Genomic DNA, 19,852 nt, shown 5'->3' on the forward strand with positions numbered 1-19,852 from the left:
GCATCACCTAGCCCCTCCCCAACAGGACCTCAATAAAATGGGAACTGAACAGATAAGGGTCATCGGGGTGCCACTGAGCCCTTAACTCCTTGACCACTCACCACAACTCTGGCACAGACCATCAGGCTTCTCATAATCTCCCCATTTTTCATACGAGGAGACGAGAGAAGTGATTTGTCTGTGATTTTGTGCTCTCTCGCCGGTCTGTAAGTTCAAAAGAGCCTTAGAAACTGGCTTGTTTGTACAAAGAGGGATCAGATTTCTTGGTGGAAGTAGACAAGCCCCCCAACACACACACACACACACACACACACAAACACACACACCCTTGAGAAGTGGGCTCCTCTGCAACTATGTTTCCAGGCCTTTCTGATAAGAAAATATCAGTCAGCATCCTCTTGGGCAGACAAAAAGCAGAGCTTCGCTTCTGCTGAAGTCAGCAAAGAGACCAACTGAACAGAGAAGTAAATACTCATCAAGCTGAAGCCAAGGTAAATATTGACCTTCTGGCATGATAAATCCTCCTGTTAATCTAAAACAGAAATCTCCCCCTCCCCCACCAGTCCCCTTCTAGGACACAGATCCTGTAATTCTCCCAGAAGTTCAGGGAAGCAATGGTAGAGACCGGCTGGTTTTCATACTGATTGCTCCAACAGCCCTCCCTCCCAGCTGTTCCAGATCCCAGACCGGCACAGGAGCGGGCTGGATTGACTCAAGGTGGCTATACAGTCGCAACAAAGGGGCTTCTTTGTTTTGTTCCAAGCTCTCTGTGCTTCGCCAGGGGCAAAATACGAGCAGAGCATGGGTAGAACGGAAGATGCTGACTCTGTTTTCTTCTTTACCTGGACACCCACAACATTCCACCCACTCCCATAAAAGGGAACACCTCCTTGCTCAGCATACATACAAGTGTAAGCTTACTGGTTTCCCTAAACATTGGCGGTGAAACAGACGTTTACTGCAGACATCTAGGTCTTTTTAGCATTGTTAACATTTACATACGGCTTTAGTGAGTCAACTCTGTGTTCTCTTACAAGGAGTAAAGAAATAATCAGACACACAAGGACAACAGCAAATTAGATGGCTACCACAGTAGCCCAGGATCTTATTAAACAAACACAAGCTTGAAAGGGGAAAAAGTAGTATTAAAAGTGAAAGTTAGGTCTTCCCTGGTGGTCCAGTGGTTAAGACTCCACACTTCCACTGCAAGGAAGCGCGGGTCCCATCCCTGGTCCACATGCCACCATGCAATGAGGCCAAAAAAAAAAAAAGCAAAACCTAAAATACGCTTCCCTAGTGACCAACTAACACAACAGCAACAATAAAACACTTAAAAACATGGAGTCTGCCCAGCTGCCAACACCAAAGGCCCAACTCAAATATGGTGATAAGAAGAAACTGCTGACTGAGATAGCCACAGCTAAATAAACGCTCCCCTAAAAACTTAATGAGATTGTGTGTGTGTGTGTGCGTGCTCAGTCATGTCCAACTCTTTGCGACCCCCTGGACTCTAGCCCTCCAGGCTCCTCTGTCCATGAGGATTCTCCAGGCAAGAATACAGGAGTGGGTTGCCATGCCCTCCTCCAGGGGATCTTCCCAACTCAGGGATCGAACCCAGGTCTCCCACATTGCAGGCAGATTCTTTACCATCTGAGCCACCATGGAAGCCCCCTTTAATGAGATTACTAGGTGAAACAATGAAGAAAGGAAATGTCTTAGTTTGTCTCCAGTCAATCCTAATGGAAATCAACCCTGACTATTCATTGGAAAGACTGTTGCTGAAGCTGAAACTCCAATACTTGGACCACCTGATGCGAAGAGCCGACTCATTGGAAAAGACACTGATGCTGGGAAAGATTGATGGCAGGAGGAGAACAGGGCAACGGAGGAAGAGATGGTTGGATGGCATCACCAACTCAATGAGCCTGAATTTGAGCAAACTGCAGGAGATAGTGAAGGACACGGAAGCCTGGCATGCAGCAGTCCACAGGGTCGCAAAGAGTCGGACATGACTGAGCAACTGAACATCAGCAGTGTGATGGTATTTAGAGGTGGCGCCTTTGGGAGATGATTAGGCCATGAGGGTGGAGCCCTCATGAATGGGATTAGTGCTCCAATAAAGAGACCCCAGAGAGCTCCCTCCCCTCTTTGGCCATGTGAGGACACAGCAAGAAGATGACCCTCTATGAATCAAGAATCAGGCCCTCGCCAGACACCAAATCTGCTGGCTCCTAGATCTTGGACTTCCCAGCCTCCAGAAACCATGAGAAATACACTTTTGTTGCTTGTAAACCCACCTCAATTCATGGTATTATCTCAGCACAAATGAACAAAGACACTCTTCCTGCCTCACCCAGGCTCCCCCTGGTGAGCGTTCTTCAGGACACAGCTCTTCACCAAATCCCCAACTAGGATTGATACCCATGCTGTGCTCCCAGAGATCCTTCTATGTCCACACCCACTTCCACCTGCCGTGCTTACCTCTTAACATATTTTTTATTTCCCATACGACACACTCTAAGAACAAGGGGGAGTTTCCCGCCCATTTCTGTCTCCCTGGACCTAACAGCATCACACTCAGTCCGAGCTTAATAAATATTGGCTGGGCTTCTGAGTAAATCTGTGAACCACTTGGTTTGTTCTCCAAAGTCCCCAGGAAGAGAACAAAGGACAGAGCTGCCCTCCAAGAGGTGGTTTCTGGAGGACATTCATTAAAGTTGGGGACCTGAGCAACACAGCTGTTTACTCTGTATTCTTTCTTCCTTGTAGGTGACAAAGCAAAGGAGAGAACCACAAATGGGGACTTTTCTGGTGATCCAGTGGCTAAAACTCCATATTTTCAATGCAAGGGGCCCAGGCTCGATCCCTGGTCAGGGAACTAGATCTCACATGCTGCAACAAAGGTTGAAGATCTCACATGCCACAACTGAGACCCAGCACAGTCTAATACATTAAAAAAAAAAAAAAAAAGGTTGGAAAGAAAAAGAGAGAATCATAAATTAAAATGCCAGGTGGGTCCTATAGATGGCCAGACCAAAGAAGGAACTTGACATTCATTTCAAGAGAGATTGATATCTTCCCTACTCACATCTCTATCCAAAATTGAGTTTAGTACTTCATAAAGGGCTGTCAGGTACAACCTTCAAACCAAAAGGCTCCAGATAACCCCATAAACACCAGCCCGCCAACGTCTTATAAGGATTTACCAACATCTTATGAGGTCTTTGTTGTACATAATCAAAAACACCTTCCCCATACTTCTTGGAAGGCATGTTTTGCTGAAAAGCAGAGAGGAAGACAGACCATGTGCCCTAAAGGAGGTTTTGCACCAATACCCAGACCCAAAAGAAAGAGAATGAAAAGGTTGTTCCACTTGATAAAACCTCACTGCAATTTACTATCATGAAGTGTCTGTTTGAAGTCGGGACAAGTTCTAGATAAGCTCTTCATTGAGAAACCAGGATAAAGGGGGGAGGGGGGAGAGAAGGCAGCCGGAGTGGAACTCTGATTACAGAGCCATTAATTAAGACCATGAAAGGCCACGGAGTTGCCTTTGATTGGAAAAATAGATGAGTGCAGAATTAAAGGCTTTGGGGGAAAATCTTTTCATGCTTAAGGAGAGCCAAAAATTATTTCAAGGGTTTTAACATTAAGGCACTATTAAAGCTAAGGCGTTGGTGGTGACCAGATGACCCTGTCAATTTAATCAAAATCTTATGGGGAGGAGGGGGACAAAGTAAGTGACCCGTTTTGTTTCAAAGCCTGTGCGGCTGTCTGGTTCCTTGCATGGGCATTTTTCAGGCTGGCCTGGGCCCCCTCACAGAGCCACCCAGAGGGGCCCTGCCATGGGGAAGCAGGCCCCCGAGTCCAGCGTGCACCCCTTGGTGCTCCCCAGAGACTGCCATCCAGCTGGTGTGGGGGTGGGGCTCAGGGTGCCGCCCCAGTCCGGCCTGCTTCAATCTCTCCCTGATATTCCACCACTGCCTCCCGACCCTCCAGCGAGCCTCCAGGCCCAACAGAACCCCGGCTCACACTGACTACAGGGTGCCTCAGGCAACTTTCTTCACCTCCCTGAACTTCAGTTTCCTACTCTCTCTGTGAGGCGGAAAGAATATTCCCACTGAGGGTCAGTCGGAACATCCACACCTATTTACATTCCAACATATAATATGATGGCTCAGCAGGTGAAGAATCTGACTGCAATGCAGGAGACACAGGAGATGCAGATTCAGTCCCTGGGTTGGGAAGATCCTCTAGAGGAGGAAATATGGACCCACTCCAGTATTCTCGCCTGAGATTCCCATGCACAGAGGAGACTGGTGGCCTATAGTTCATGGGTTGCAAAGAATCAGACACAACAGAGCACACACGTGCACACAGGTCTATGGAAGCTCCATGTGTGTTGGTTCTCTTCCTCACTTTGTCTCCAATTCTTCCCTAAGTGACATTCAGAAAAGATGGTTCTAGAATGCAGATCATGCCATTGCCCTCCAGGACTTTGCAGAGAATGTCAAGGATTTAGACTGGACCTCGCTTTGAGCCTGACACTCAGAGCTAACGGCCCTCTTGGCCTCAGCCCTTGTCCTGGCTGGTCTCCCTCAAACACCTGCTATGGCGCCACACTGCCTACAGAACAAAGTCTGAACTCTCTTTGAACTGGCATTCAAAGCCCTTCATGAACTGGCCTCACTACCCTTCTGGAATCATCTCTCACTCCTTACTTCCTTACATGCACATATCCCAGAGCAAGCCATATACACAGGGTGGGGAAATTGCATGAGCTAAGATGGGATTGTGCATGGTTTGGTGCCCAGGACCCAGAGGACTTGGGTAGACAAATAAGCAAACCCACAGGTACAAGCAGTGTGACACCTGCAAGGGGTGTGTAGGGAGTCCCAAGAGAGGGACCGATGGCTAGACCAGCCTGTGGGAGTTAAAGATGTCACAGGTCACAGAAGAGCCCTTTGAGAGCTAAGACTGAGAGATGAGGAGGAGTTCGCCGGAGAGAAAGTGGGGGCAGTGCCCAGAAGGGGAAAGAAGGAGAAGGAGCAGAGGCGGGCTGAACAGAGAGGACGTGGGCGAGGGCAGAAGATGAGGCCAGTATAGCTGGACTGCCACAGACGCATCGTGAAGGCTTTGAATGCCAGTTCAAAGAGGGCCTTCTTGCCGTTGACAGCGTGTGTGTGCTCAGTCGCGTCTGACTCTGTGACCCCATGGACTGTAGCCCGCCAGGCTCCTCTGTCCATGGAATTTTCCAGGCAAGGATAATGGAGTGGGTTGCCAGATCCTCCTCCAGGGGATCTTCCTGACCCAGGGATCGAACTTGCATCTCCTGCATCTCCTGCATTGGCAGGCGGATTCTTTACCACAGAGCCACCTGGGAAACCCATTGACAATGGGGAGATCCTTAAGAGTAGAATGACTCACACTGGTCCTCTGCCTCCGGTGACAGCTGGTTAGAAAAACATCTTAAGGAGAACCGGTGGTCCAGTGGTTAAGACTTCACCTTCCAATGCAGAAGATATGGGTTTGACCCCTGGTCGGAGGTTAAGATCCAACATACCTTTCAGCCAAAAAACCAAAACATAAAACAGAAGCACCGGGATGGGGAATACATGTAACTCCATGGCTGATTCATGTCAATGTATGACAAAACCCACTGCAATGTTGTGAAGTAATTAGCCTCCAACTAATAAAAATAAATAAAAAAAATAAAAATTAAAAAAAAAAACAGAAGCAATATTGCACTAAATTCAATGAAGACTTAAAAAAAGAAGAAGAAACTCTGTCTAATGCAAATGATACTAATCCAAAGAGAGCAAATGGGTTTTTTTTTTTTTAAGTACATTGGAAAATAAAGTAAATATGCTATGTGGGTTCAAAAAGCCCCTCCAAAAATCACTGAAATTGGGACCTCCAGTCATTATGTGCCTCGTAAGATGATGTAATGGGAAATACACAGCATCATCCACAAAGAAGCCCTGTCTTGAAAAGACATGGAACCTCAATCTAACGAAGCCTCGAAGTCTAATCACGAATTTATAGGAAATATGCGAGACAGAGGAACATGTTTAACAATATGAGAGCAGGACTTCCCTGTGGTCTAGTGGTTAAGCCTCTGGCACTGCCAGTGCAGGGGGCCCAGGTTTGATCCTTGCTCAGGGAGCAAGATTCTACGTGCTGCAACTAAGATTGAAGATCCTGTGTGCCACAACTAAGACTCACCACAGCTAAATAAATAAATAAAAATCATTATGTTTTTTTAAAAGGGATGGATTTCACTTGATGTAAATTACAGCTCAGTTCAACTGCCTTCAATATAAAGAAATACGGAAAAATTCATTCCCGGACTTCTCTGGTGGTCCAGTGGTTAAGACTCTGGGGCTTCCACTGCAGGGAGCCTGAGTTTGAACCCTGGTCAGGGAACTAGATCCTGCATACCACAACTAAGTGACATAAATAAATTAAAATAAATACTTTTTAAAAACACCAGAGGCAATCAGCCAAGTACAAATGCAGGACATTCCCTGGGTCAATTAACCTGCTTTCTTCCCAACATAATTGGCATGAGAAGGAAAAAAAAAAATGAGGTGATTAAATTAGGTCAAAATTTAGATTAGATTAAAGAGATTTGCCAAATGCAATATGGTATCTTGGATTGGATCCTGGGGCAGGAAAAAAAAAAAAGATGTTGGGGGGAAAAATTATGAAATCTTAATTAACTCTGAGATTTAGTTAATAGTAATGTATTCACATTAATTTACTTTCGACAAATGCACCATGCTTGCCTAAGAGATTAACATTAAGCAAAATGATGTGAGGGATATACAGGAACTCTTATACAAGCTTTTTAACTTCTTTATAAACCTAAAATTATTCCAAAATAAAAAGGTTGGGACTTCCCTGGTGGTCCAGTGGTTTAGAATCCACCTTGCAAGGCAGAGGGTGCATGTTCGATCCCTGGTTGGGGAACTAGGATCCTTGGAGCAGGGCAGACAAATAAACAAATAAATTTTTAAAAAAGAGAGAGAGAGGCTTTGAAAGTTCAAGAGCCAAATACAATGGATGGCCCTTGTTTGGATCCTGGTTTGAACAAATCCATTAAAAAAAAAAAAGTCTTTAAGATAATAGAGGAAAATTGAATATGGACTGGAGATTAGATGATGTTTTCAGGATTAGCTGTTCATTTTATTAGGTGTGATAATGACATAGTGGTTACGCTTTTTAAAAAGCCCCTATCTGTTAAACATATGTATGTACTGGTGAAATGATATGATTTCTGGGATTTAGTGTAAAATACTCCAGGAAAAAAAAAAGTGGTGATGGTAGATAAAATGAGGTCGAAAATGGTCGATAATGGTTAAAGCAGATGACGAGTATGCATTTTAAGTTGTCCATACTGACAAGTTAAGAAGAGGAAGGAAGGGGGAAGGAGGGGCAGGGAAGGAAGATGACAAGGGTCAGGGGAGGAGATGGGGGGAGGATGTCTGTACCCTCTCTTCCCTGTTAATGGGTTTAGAGGTATCCCCCTGAAATGCAACAGTCTGGTCACCAACTTGCTTTGTTTCCCTGATCAAGGGAAATGATCAAGAAATTGTCAATGATCAAGATCAAGATTCCTTGCCAAGGGACTTCCCTGGTGGTCCAGTGGCTAAGACTCTGAACCCTCAATGCAGGGGGCCCAGGTTCGATCCCTGGTCAGGGAACTAGATCCCACATGCCACAACTAAGAGTTCGCATGCAGCGACTAAAAGATCATGTAGATCCCGAAAGCGGCAATGAAGATCAAAGATCCTGCATGCTGCAACTAAGACCGGAATGTCCAAATAAATAAATACCACAAAAAAACTCATTGCCAAGCCACCGAGCAACACACATCCCACCATAATGATGGCACCAGCAAGGGAGCAGGGCAGGGTAGTGGCAGAGAGCTGGGTCCCAGCCTCACATAACCTTCATTCAAATCCTGGATGACTTCTACCAGGTCAGTCTCTGTGTCTTGGTTCTAGCTTCTATAAAATAGAAATGAAGGTAAAAAGAGTACCTACCTAAGAGGTTGTTGTTAGCTGCTCCCCAGGCGGTGCTAGTGGTAAAGAACTCGCCTGCCAGTTCAGGAGAGTCATAAGAGATCCAGGTTTGATCCCTGGGTGGGGAAGATCCCCTGAAAGAGGGCATGGCAACCCACTCCAATATTCCTGCCTGGAGAATCCCATGGAAAGAGGAGTCTGGTGGGTTACAGTCCATAGAGTCGCAAAAAGTCAGACATGAATAAAGCAACTTAGCATGCACGTACCTATGAGGTTGTTGAGAAGGGGCACTCAGTATGGGCTTCCCTGATAGCTCAGTTGGTAAAGAATCCACCTGCAATGCAGGAGACCCCAGTTTGATTCCTGGGTCTGGAAGATCCCCTGGAGAAGGGATAGGCTACCCCTTCCAGTACAGTATTTTTGGGCTTCCCTTGTGGCACCTTGTAAGGACTCAGCGCACATTAGGTGATTTCATCACCATTAACATGCATTCCCCAGCCATGATAACTTGGTGACCATCGTGTTTCTGCCTCCTGCTCCCCAGACTCTCCTGGACTTCGTAATGTAATCCATATGAATGCTGAGAATCACCTCAAATTGTTTGGCTCGAACTGTGTCTTTTAGTTTTCACATGCTCCTAATTTTCAAATTAAATTCTCTTGTTTTCATGGTCTTTGTCAGAAACAATTTGATTAATCCCCTTCACCATTTTGAGAGTCTTCAGATGGGTCAAAGAGATCTCTTTTCAAGTAGGAATTTGCCAAACTCTCTGACCTTTCCTTATAACTAGCTGATGACAGAAGCGATGTGATGGTTGATCCTTGATACTTCATTTTCCTGGGGGAGCAGGGACTTCACGTCTTGTGGCACCAGGCTCTCCCGCCATCTGTGTAGGAGTGAGCATGCCTGATTTATGATCTGCTCTGCTATCCTACAGCCCAGCTTCCTGTCCAGCCTTTGCATGACTGCTGTGCTGTGAGCTGAAAGTCCATGAAAGACATTAAAAGGAGTCTTCTGCTGACCCATTGGTCCTCATCTGAGCATAACAGCTCTTTGCAGGACAGATGCATAACTAGTCGGTTTACATTTGATGGCATTACATAACACAATCAAGCCTCTTCCTGGCTCCTCTTGTGGTCCTAATTCATAGTAATCTTAACTACCTTTCTCAGCAATTTTTCATGCTATGAATAAAGACCAGTCCACGAAACAGCATTACCCTAGAGCTGGGCCAACTTTGCACAGTTCTAAAATCTGATGGTGATGGAGCTCAACAAGGGCAGGTACCAGGAACTGAGCTGAGTTCCTGGGGTGAGTTAGCACATTGATCCTCACAAGAGTCCTTCAAAGCAGGTCGCTATTATTATGGCCATTTTACAGGCAAGGATACTGGAGCACAAAGCAGTTAAGTAACCCCTCCAAGGTCACCCACCCAGGAAGTGGTGGAGCCAAGCTTTGAACTCAGACCAGCCAGCTGCAGAGCCCAAACTCCTTGTATCCCTGCTTCAAACAGTGACTCACCCAATAGGGACAGCCAGGGACTGTAAAGGTCTCGTCTGATTGGCTGCGATGTTTTCGTGAGGGCTACTGAACTGATTGGATCAAATCATTTTGTTGTTGACGATGATAATGATGGTGTTTGTTTATTTGGTTGGTTGGTCGGTTATTTTCCCTGACAATGAATCCTGGCTATGATATGTCAAGCATCTTCATGTACATGATCTCATTTTATCTTCCCAATTATCCCATGACATGCAGATTACTATTCCTATCTAACAGAGCCTCAAAGACATGCTTACCCAAAGTCATCTTACTAGCATTTAGACAGAATTCACAAAGTTGAGTTGCCAACGGCAATGGGAGAGGGCCTTCAGTTCATGGAGTAGGTCAGGGGTTCCCAACCCCCAGGCCACAGACTGGTACTGGTCCATGGCCTGGTAGGAACTGGGCCGCATAGCAGGTAAGCAGCAGGCCGGTGAGAGAAGCTTCATCTGTATCTGCAGCCACTCCTCATTGCTCGAATAACCACCTGAGCTTCACCTCTTTGTCAGATCAGTGGTGGCATTAGATTCTCACAGGAGCACGAACTCTGCTGTGAACCGTGCATGTGAGGATCTCAGTTGCCTGTTCCTTATGAGAATCATCCTGAAACCATTACCGCCCGCCACCCTCTGGTTCATGGAAAAACGGTTTTCAACAAAACTGCTCCCCGGTGCCAAAAAGGTTGGGGACCACTTGACCCGAGAACATGACTATGAGCCCCAAACATCCACCCAGAGACAGAGAAGGCAGAGGTCGACACAGACCAGGACTCGCCCAGAGGCCCCAATGGGAGGACAGTTACAGGAAACCCGCCTCCTTCTCCTCCTGCTTCCGGACTTGCAGTCCCCATGACAGGAGGAAAACCATCTCCCTTTCCAAAACCTGCTCTGAAGATTGATTAGATAATAGGAGCAAAGAGCTTTGAAGGGAAGCAAAGGAGGAAACATCCTGTATTTGTGTTTGGGTTGATTCCCAAAGGACTTTTAGACAGTGCTTAAGGCCAATGAATTGGATCTGCTCTGGTGGCTGGGCTGTTTCTTGTAGGAAAGAAATTGTTTCCCCAAACACATCTCCTGGAGGGACTGCCAAAATCACCCGGCTCAGCTCCACGCCCAGGCAAGTCTTCCTCCAGCCTAGCCATCACCCGAGGAAAAGGAAACTCGTACGGTCAGGTCCACCATGAGCTTGTATGTGAAATGTTGACGCGTACTTAAGACATCAAAGTATGCCTTTGGAGAAAACAATTACCAAATGTTTTTAGAACACGACTCCAATATGTAAGTTTTATTGGGAGAAAAGAAGATGAGATCAATGGATGAGACAGAGCATCAGACTAGATAATTAGGATGGAAGGAGCATCTCAGGACATTTAGTCCAACCCCAAAATTTGTGATCAGTCGCTTCAGTCACGTCGACTCTTTGTGACCCCATGGACGGTAGCCCGCCAGGCTCTTCTGTCCATGGGATTCTCCAGGCAAGAATACTGGAGTGGGTTGCCATGCCCTCCTCCAGGGAATCTTCCTGACCCTGAGATCGAACCCGCGTCTCCTGTGTCTCCTGCGTTGCAGGCGATTCTTTACTGAACCACTGGTGAAGCCCTAGTCCAGCCCCATCCGTGGTCTATTCCCCTCTTCCATGTCAAGCAGTCACCAGCCTGTATCTGAACACCTTGCCCACTGAGCAGGTGGTATATGAATTACTACCCTGATGATAAGTAAGAGAAGAAACACATCATAGAAATTAGCTGATGTTTGCAACATAAATATCCCTATTCCCAAGCCATAGGCATCATTAAGGTGGGACCTTTGTAAACTAACTTTATAATATACTCTGTGGTTGACACTGAAGGAACACAGAGGCTGTTATACATTGCTGATGGAAATACAAAGTGGCACAGTCTAGGTAAAGGTCAAATTAGCTCTCTTTATTCAATTCAAAAGTCCATATACCCTTTGAGCAGTAATCACACTTCTGGGAATTTATCCTAGAGCATGTTTCAGAAATGAGATGCATACATACAGTGTTATTCATTGCGGCTCGGTTTGCAATAATATCATGCTGGAAACCACCAAGTATATATCAAAATGGATCTGGTTAATTAAAGTATGGTACATCCACATGGCAGAACACGATGAATCCAAGAAAAGGAGATGAAAGCTCTCACTACACTGATATGGAAAGATCTCCAGGCTCTTCTGCTAAGCGAAGACGAGGAAGGCATAGAGGAGGAGATATAGAGCTTAATGCCTTTTTGCAATAAAGGGAGAAATAAGGTCACATGCTATTGATAATATTTGCTTATACGATGCATGAAAAACCAAGAAAAGTGGTTCTGTATCTGGGGGAGGAGGCCCAGAGAGGTGTGGATGAGAACAGGTGGGAGAGAGACTTCCTCAGGAATTTTCTTTTTCTAACATTCTTATTTTTAACCATGTGAATTTGTTACCTGTTTAAACACACAAATAAGCACAAACAAAACAAAAGTTAGCCTTGAGGGTTTTTTGGAAGAAAGTTGGTGAGCAGGTAGCAGAGTATCCCATTTAACGCAAGGTCTCCTGAACTTTCTCTTCTCCATCCCCCTCCACCCTCCAGCCTTTAGAATGAACAGTAGCCTTCATTTTCAGCAAACATACAGAATTTGGAACAAAAAAGCAGGAAACCAGCTAAGTTCAGCAAGAGTGAAGTAACTCTCTAAGAAGAAATTTTAACAGAAGTATATCTGAAGTGTATCAGAAGTGTTAGTCAAGGCATTAACTTATTTGCAACAGGTTAAGCATATGAATGCTCTTTCCTCCAAAAGACAGGGGCAGAGGGGGCTCAGCAAAGTTCAAAAGGTAAATCAATGTTCAAAAGGTACAACTGGTGTAGTGGGAAAACTCTTGTGATCAATGGGATGGAAAGAGTGCATCAAAAGTATCACAAGGGACTTTCTCGGTGGTCCAGTGGCTAAGACTCTGGTGCTCCTAAAGCTGGGGCCTGGGTTTGCTCCCTGGTCAGGAAACTAGAGCCCACATGCCAAAACTAAAATATCTCATACGCCTCAACTAAGACCCAGCACAGCCAAAGAAATAATATTTTTTAAAAGGCATCACACGTGTTACAAAGATTTGAAAGTATTAGAAGTAATGGTAATTGTCCATTATCAACCATCTAACATACCAGGAACTAGACTGGATTGCCTGTATGTCTCATCTCATTCAATCCTCCTAGAAACCCTATCAGGGCTTCCCTGATAGTTCAGTTGGTAAAGAATCCGCCTGCAACACAGGAGACCCCGGTTCGATTCCTGGGTTGGGAAGATCCGCTGGAGAAGGGATACCCACTCCAGTATTCTTGGGCTTCCCTTATGGCTCAGCTGGTAAAGAATCTGCCTGCAATGCAGGAGACCTGGGTTCGACCCCTGGGTTGGGAAGATCCCTTGGAGAAGGGAAAGGCTACCCACTCTAGTATTCTGGCCTGGAGAATTCCATGGACTGTATAATCCATGGCGTTGCAAAGAGTCAGACATAACTGAGCGACTTCCACTTTCACTTTCTACAACCCTAGAGGACTGGTCTAGAATCCTTCCACTGGGTGAGACACTAAGGTTCTGTGCTATCTATTGCTACATGACAAATTACCCCAAAACTTAAAACAATAAACACTTGCTATCTGTTTCTGCGGGCTGGGGATTTGAGAGAAGCTTAGCTGGGTGTTTCTGGTTCAGAATCTCGCAGGAGGTTGTAGACAAGATGTTGGCCAGGGTGCAAGTCATTTGAAGGCTGGATCGGAGCTGGGGGGACCCACCCAGGATGGTGCTCCACTCACAGTGGCTGGCAGGTTGATGCCAGTCGGTAGACAGGAGGCTTCAGTTTCTTACCCCATGAGGTTCTGCACAGGGTGGCTTGTGTCCTTAAGACACGGCAGCTGACCTGCCCCAGAATGACTGGTCAACGAGAATGGAGGGCAGAAGTTACGATGTCTCTTTTTTTATGACCCAGTTTCAGAAAGTCACATATCCCTTACTATCCTGTTGGTTACATAGGTCAGCTCTCTTCAGTGCCAGAGGGACTACCCAAGAGTATGAAAACCAAGACGTGAACATCATGGGGCCATCTTGAATGTTGGCTCCCACTAAGCCCAAGAGTATAAGTATTCTTCTTAAGATCGGTCAGCTAATTTCAAATTCCGCCCTACTTCAAAATCAGTGCTCTTTCCACCACACAACTGCCTCCCCAAAGCCTGCATGCAGGACATTGCCAAATGAAGACAAAAGGTCCTAGTTAAGCCACATCCCTGTTTCATTGTTTTTGCCAAAAGTTTTATCTTCAACCCGCTGGGAAATACTTTTTTATATTGAAAGCATAGCTCAGGCTTTCTAATGGGGATTGATGAAAAATAATTTTATTTTATTGATCTTGCCCTAAACCAAACTTGCTGAACCTTATCCTTGGCTAGAGCTTTTTAAAAGACAATAATAAAAATAAGGGATGCCTGCATTCATAGAAGACAAAATACTTCCAGATTACAATCCATTTTGTGATCATTCCTATCTTTTAGAGTTGAACCAAACATGTTCAGATCTCTGTGTTGTAGGAGGAGGTGATTGAAGGGCATTTTTATTCCCTCGAATAACAAGAAATCCATCATTTACTCTTTGGTAATAAAAACTGCATGTGTAAGAATTGGGACCATGGAAGGTCAAGTCAAATTAAAGATTTTATGACTGGCGGTTATATTAAATCTTTTCAACAATTTATAGAAAGGATTTGAAGTATGTCAAGTGTATTTCTTTAAGTTTTTTCAACTGAGAGGTTTTATTGCATCAAGTCACAGAATCAGGAGAAAAATTACTCTTAGGTCATCCAGGCCTGGCCCCTGCCAATGTCATATTGCTCCCTTCAGGACCAAAGACCAGATATTAAGCCATCTGAAGTCAACCTCCCCTAATTAAAATGAAAGTCATAAAGCAACGTATTTCAATAATCTACCATAATAATAATAATCCCAAATTTATATAGTACTTATACCCAAGAAATCTAAAGCAGTTCACATTTTTTATTTCTCTCACCTGGAAACAGAAACTAAAGCCCCCAAGGCAAGTATAAGGGAACTTTCATTAACTTACATATTTACAGAGTAAATGAATGTGTGTTTGTATGTGTGTCTGCATGCATGTGCCAGGAGAGAGGGAGACAGAGCTGAAATTTATTGAGTACCTACTGGGTACCAGGCTTTGAACTGGGTCCACTGGACCCAAATGCGAAGAAGACTCTTCAGAGAAGTCACGGGTTGTAAAGGGATGGAGCACCTCCCAGAGAGGCTCAGGAAACGCGGAGGCTGAGGAAGCCCTGGCTCAGGACCCAACGCAGCTGGTGCAGACTGAGAGGCAAGGCCATTTTCTGCGCACAGAGGAGACACAGCGTCTCTTCACACGGGAAGGAGAACTGCTATAAAGCCTCGTGGTTCCTGCCTCCTCCCTGACATCAGTTTAGGGTATGGACTCATCATCTGCCTTTTAATAATGGCTCCAGTTGTGAATTAAAATGAGATGATTATATTTGGTAAAGCACAATATAAAAAGCAGTAGACAGGATGGTCTCCGTACCTAGACTGGAGCTCCCTGGGTGGAGAGGGACTGTACAGATGCATCCCTGAAACCCAGCGCCTACCCAAGTGCCAGGCATTGGTTCTTCCAAAGCCCCACCCAGAGATCTAAGACGTGCCCCCAAAAGCCAGGAGGTCGGTGTGAAATTCCCCTCAATTTTTCAGGTGCGAAAAGAAACAACTTCTTTGAGGTTCCCTGGACTTTTAGTTGTTTTTTTTAATACACACAAAAGAAGGTGTGTAATATTTGATGGTTATGAAGTAGTATTAGCAAAATAAGCACTAGGGAACATGTCATGGCGCTCAAAAAGTAAGGCAGAACTCAGAGAAGGAGAGAGGTAGCCAAAAGGACACAGTTTCATGGGGCCCCAATGACCAAAGGAAGGACAATTGGAACATCAGTATTAAACAATAATGATAACAGATTATAACCAACTGAATAAAACAGGAAATCAGCAATGCTACGTGACAGCCTGGATGGGAGGGGAGTTTGGGGGCGAATGGATACATAGATATGTATGGCTGAGTCCCTATGCTGTACCTGAAATTGTGACAACACTGTTAATTCGCTACACTCCAATATAAAAGAAAAAGTTAAAAAAGAGAAAAACAGGAAACCAGGAACTAAGAGAGACTATGTATGTGCAAGATGTAGACACAGATACCGATATAGACAATAGATACAGACATAGAAATACAAATATATATCCATATTACACAGCAAGGCCACTCCTAAGTATTCACCCAACATATATGTAAACATATGTCCACACAACGTTTTATTTCTAGCAGTCATGTTTATAATAGGCTCAGACTAGAAACAGCCCGACCCAAATTCACCATCAACAGATGAGCAGATACACAAGTCCTGGTATAATTATACATGAAATACATCTCAGCAATAGAAAGGAATGAACTATTCCTACTCACAATATGAATAAATATCAAAAATATTATCCTAAGTGAAAGAAACCAGACACAAAAGAGTAAATGTTGTGTGATTTTGTTTGTATAAAATTCTAGAACAGGCAAACTAATTTATAGTGACACAAAGTATAACAGTTTTCCGGGAACGAGGGGTAGGAAAGAGTCAACTTCAGAGAAACATGAGGGGACTTTGGGGGTAATGGAAATGCTCTGTATCTTGTGTAAGTTGGTAGGATGATAAATGTATATGAGTCTATGCATTTTTCAAAACTCAAAGCCTTACAATCTATTACAGTTACATTATAATCAAATAATATTAACTTTTTAAAAAATGCAGACTCAAGCAGAAAACCACCATCATCTTTCTACCTGAATACCTTCCTAACTGCCACTTGTTCTTCCCTCTTCTTCTTTCTTTAATTTCGAGCATAATGCCACCTTCTGACTATGAGGTGACAAGCATGAGGATGAAGACTAAACCTTAGGAGAGCAGAGACATAAAGGTATAAAGATCCTGGTCCATGAGGCCATTTTTCAGCTGCCACACCATCTCTAGACTGTCAACCTTCACACTGTCTTGTTGCCACTAGAATAGGATTTTGTCATTTCAGTCAAATTAATTTGCACCCAGAATACAAAGTCCTTCCATCCAGATTATTTCCACTTCATCTTCATTTTTTCATCAACTGAGAATACATCCCTCCTCCTCCAGAACCCCAAACTAAGAATTCAAGCACATCATCTCCAAAGGTGCATTTTGAAAACGAGGGTTGGACTTGTCTGGTGGTCCAGTGGTTGAGAGTCTGCCTGCCAACACAGGGAACAGGGGTTCAATCCCTGGTCCAGGAAGATTCCACATGCCTCGGGGCAACTAAGCCCATGTGCCATGACTACTGACACCCAAGACTAGAGCCCGTGTTCCACAACAAGAGAAGCCACCGCAATGAGAAGCCCTCGCACAGCATCTAGACAGTAGAGTTGCTCATCACAACTGGAGAAAGTCCACACACAGCAACAAAGACCCAGTGTTGCCAAAAATAAATAAATAAATAAATTTTAAAAGGAAAGAAAACAAGGGCTGTCCAAATGCCAGGGAACAAGTTCTCTGAAGCCCCATCTCTCACTTGACCCAAGATGAGCGAACAGCACACTCTCCAAAGAAATTCTCCCTCTCCCTCTGCAACCTCATGACACTTTGATAACTTCCAGGTGACATGCTAAGTCCTACAGAATGGACTAGATTCTGGGAGACACTCAACACCTGTTGTCAGACTTTAAAGCCTCAGCCAAAATTGGAGTCACCTTTTAGCAACCTGTTATGGATCTCTATGTACTTAGAGTCTTGTAGAATGGGGATGTATGAGAAAAACAGTGAAGGATACACCCCAGGGTGGAATCATAGCCTCTCCATTGGGAGTTTACTCTTTGTCTATCTCTTCACTAGAATGAAAACTTCAAGAGGTAAGGAGGGGAAAGGAGAGGTCAAAGGTGAGGTAAGGGAGCCAAAGTATTCGTTGCTCAGTCGTGTCCAACTCTTTTTGACTCCATGGACTGTAGCCCACCAGGCTCCTCTGTCCATGGGATTTCCCAGGCAAGAATACTAGAGTGGGTTTCCATTTCCTTCTCTAGGGGATCTTCCTGACCCAGGGATCAAACCCAGGTCTCCTGCATTGCAGGCGGATTCTTTACCATCTGAGCCACCAGGGAAGCCCAAGGGAGCCAAACAAAGAAAAAGAAGTTACCCCAAATGAAAGGAAACACATGATCACATTGAGCCATTTTTATAAAACTATATGTGTGCGTGTGTTCACATGTTCAAAGATATTAAGTGAAAAGTAGCTTTTAAAAGTGATCCATGACTGTCACTGCATCTAATGGTCAATTCTTCACCTTCCTTGACTTCCCTGGATCTCTCGGCAGCATCTGATAACATGGATCACTCCCTGTCTTGCAACACGGTCCTGACGTGGCTTGCATGATGGCGTACCCTCCTAGTTTTCTTCCTACCTCTCTGGACATTCTTCTTCAGCTTTCTTTGCTAGATTCTCCTCTAAATAGCAGAGTGTCCCAGGGCACTCTCTGTCTACACTTATCTTCTCTGCCGACACTTACCCCCTACTTGTTCTCATCCACAGCCCGTGGCTTCAATGGCATTCCACATGCTGACTGATATCTCATCCAGATTCGAGCTCCAATCCTCACCTCACCCATCAGGTACAGAATCTTATCTCCCATTTTTCCCTCAACAACTAATGGGCATCTCAAAACTAACACAACCAAAACAGAACTTTCAATCTCACACCACAAATCCTCCCCCAGCCTTCCCAAGTCTGGAAATGGCACATTAGTCACACAACCACATGAGTCAATGTCCTGGGACTCATTCTTAACTCCTCTTTCCCTGACATCTAATCTACCAGCAGCTCCTGTTAGTTCTACCTTGAAAATGTGTCACAGAGAGGGAGGGGGGAGGGGGGATCAGGATGGGGAATACGTGTAAATCTATTGCTGATTCATGTCAATGTATGACAAAACCCACTGAAAAAATAAATAAATTAATTAAAAAAAAAAAAATGTGTCACAGATTCAACCACCACTGCTACCCTAGCCAAACCACCATCATCTCGCTCTTAAGCTACCTGAATACCCTCCTAATTGTCATGTGTGCGGTCACATTTGACCCCTCTGCTCCACACGGCAGCCAGTGATCACTTTCAAAACATAAATCAGATCATGTCAATCCACTGCTCAGAATCCTCCATGACGACTTTTTTGGCTGGCCAGTTTCCTAGCCAATACCAAGCCCATATCCCCATGCCCACCCTCACTCCCATTCTGTGCCCCACTTCTTGGGAAGAGAAATGTGCAAAGCTACAACCTCTATTTCCCAGTTTCCTTTGCAGTGAGGGAGGCCACGTGACACAGTTCTGACCAATGAGACATGAGAAATTACTGGATAGGGATTCTAAGGAAGCCACTATTTTCCTTAGAAAAGCAGAGTCTGTTGTCCTTTGTATTTTTTTTTTAAAGTTCATTTGGCTTTAACCTTTTTTTGGATATGTACACACCGCTGTATCTGTTTACTATTTATTTATTTATTTTTAGCTGCACTGGGTCTTCGATGCTGCATGTGGGCTTTCTCTAGTTGCAGAGAGCAGGGTCTACTCTCTAGTTGCGGTGCTCGGGCTTCTCTGGGTGTGGAGCGCAGGCTCTAGGTGCATGGGTTTCAGTAGTTGCAGCACTGAAGTAGTTGCAGGCTCAGTAGTTGCAACATGCTGACTCCAGGGCATATGGGCTTCAGCAGTTGCGGCATAGGGGCTCAGCAGTTGCAGAACACAGACTCTAGAGCATGGGCTCAGTAGTTGCAACTCATGGGCTCTAGAGTATGGGCTCAATAGTTGGGGCTCAAGGGTCTAGTTGCTCCAAGGCATGTGGGATCCTCCTGGACCAGAAAGTGATCCCGGGTCCCCTGCATTGCAGGCGGATTCCCATCCACTGCGCTACACAGGGAAGTCCCACTCTGTATCTTTCGACCTTTGCTCTTCTCCTTTGTTCCTGCCGAGAAAGCAGATACACAATAGGAGAGCAGCCACAACAAGGATGTCAGCAAAGTAAGGAGAAGGCAGCTGCCTCAGCCCCTGTGTGCCCGTCCCTGGACTCCTGGTTACGCGAGAAAATAATAAATCCCTTATTTGGTTAAGTCGCTGTGGTGAAGTTTCTATGACACGGAGCCAAATACAACCCTGGCGCAGGCTTCCAATCACCTTTAG

General features: G+C 45.0%; 1 non-coding gene across 1 annotated transcript; it reads left to right on the top strand.

Moving 5' to 3' along the window:
• Positions 1–7,633: 7,633 nt before the first annotated feature.
• TRNAE-CUC lies at positions 7,634–7,706 on the top strand. The gene has a single exon. It is a non-coding gene; the product is annotated as a tRNA-Glu (tRNA).
• Positions 7,707–19,852: the final 12,146 nt, after the last annotated feature.

The sequence above is a fragment of the Cervus canadensis genome, chromosome 32 (assembly GCF_019320065.1).
Source record: "Cervus canadensis isolate Bull #8, Minnesota chromosome 32, ASM1932006v1, whole genome shotgun sequence".
NCBI lineage: Eukaryota > Metazoa > Chordata > Mammalia > Artiodactyla > Cervidae > Cervus > Cervus canadensis.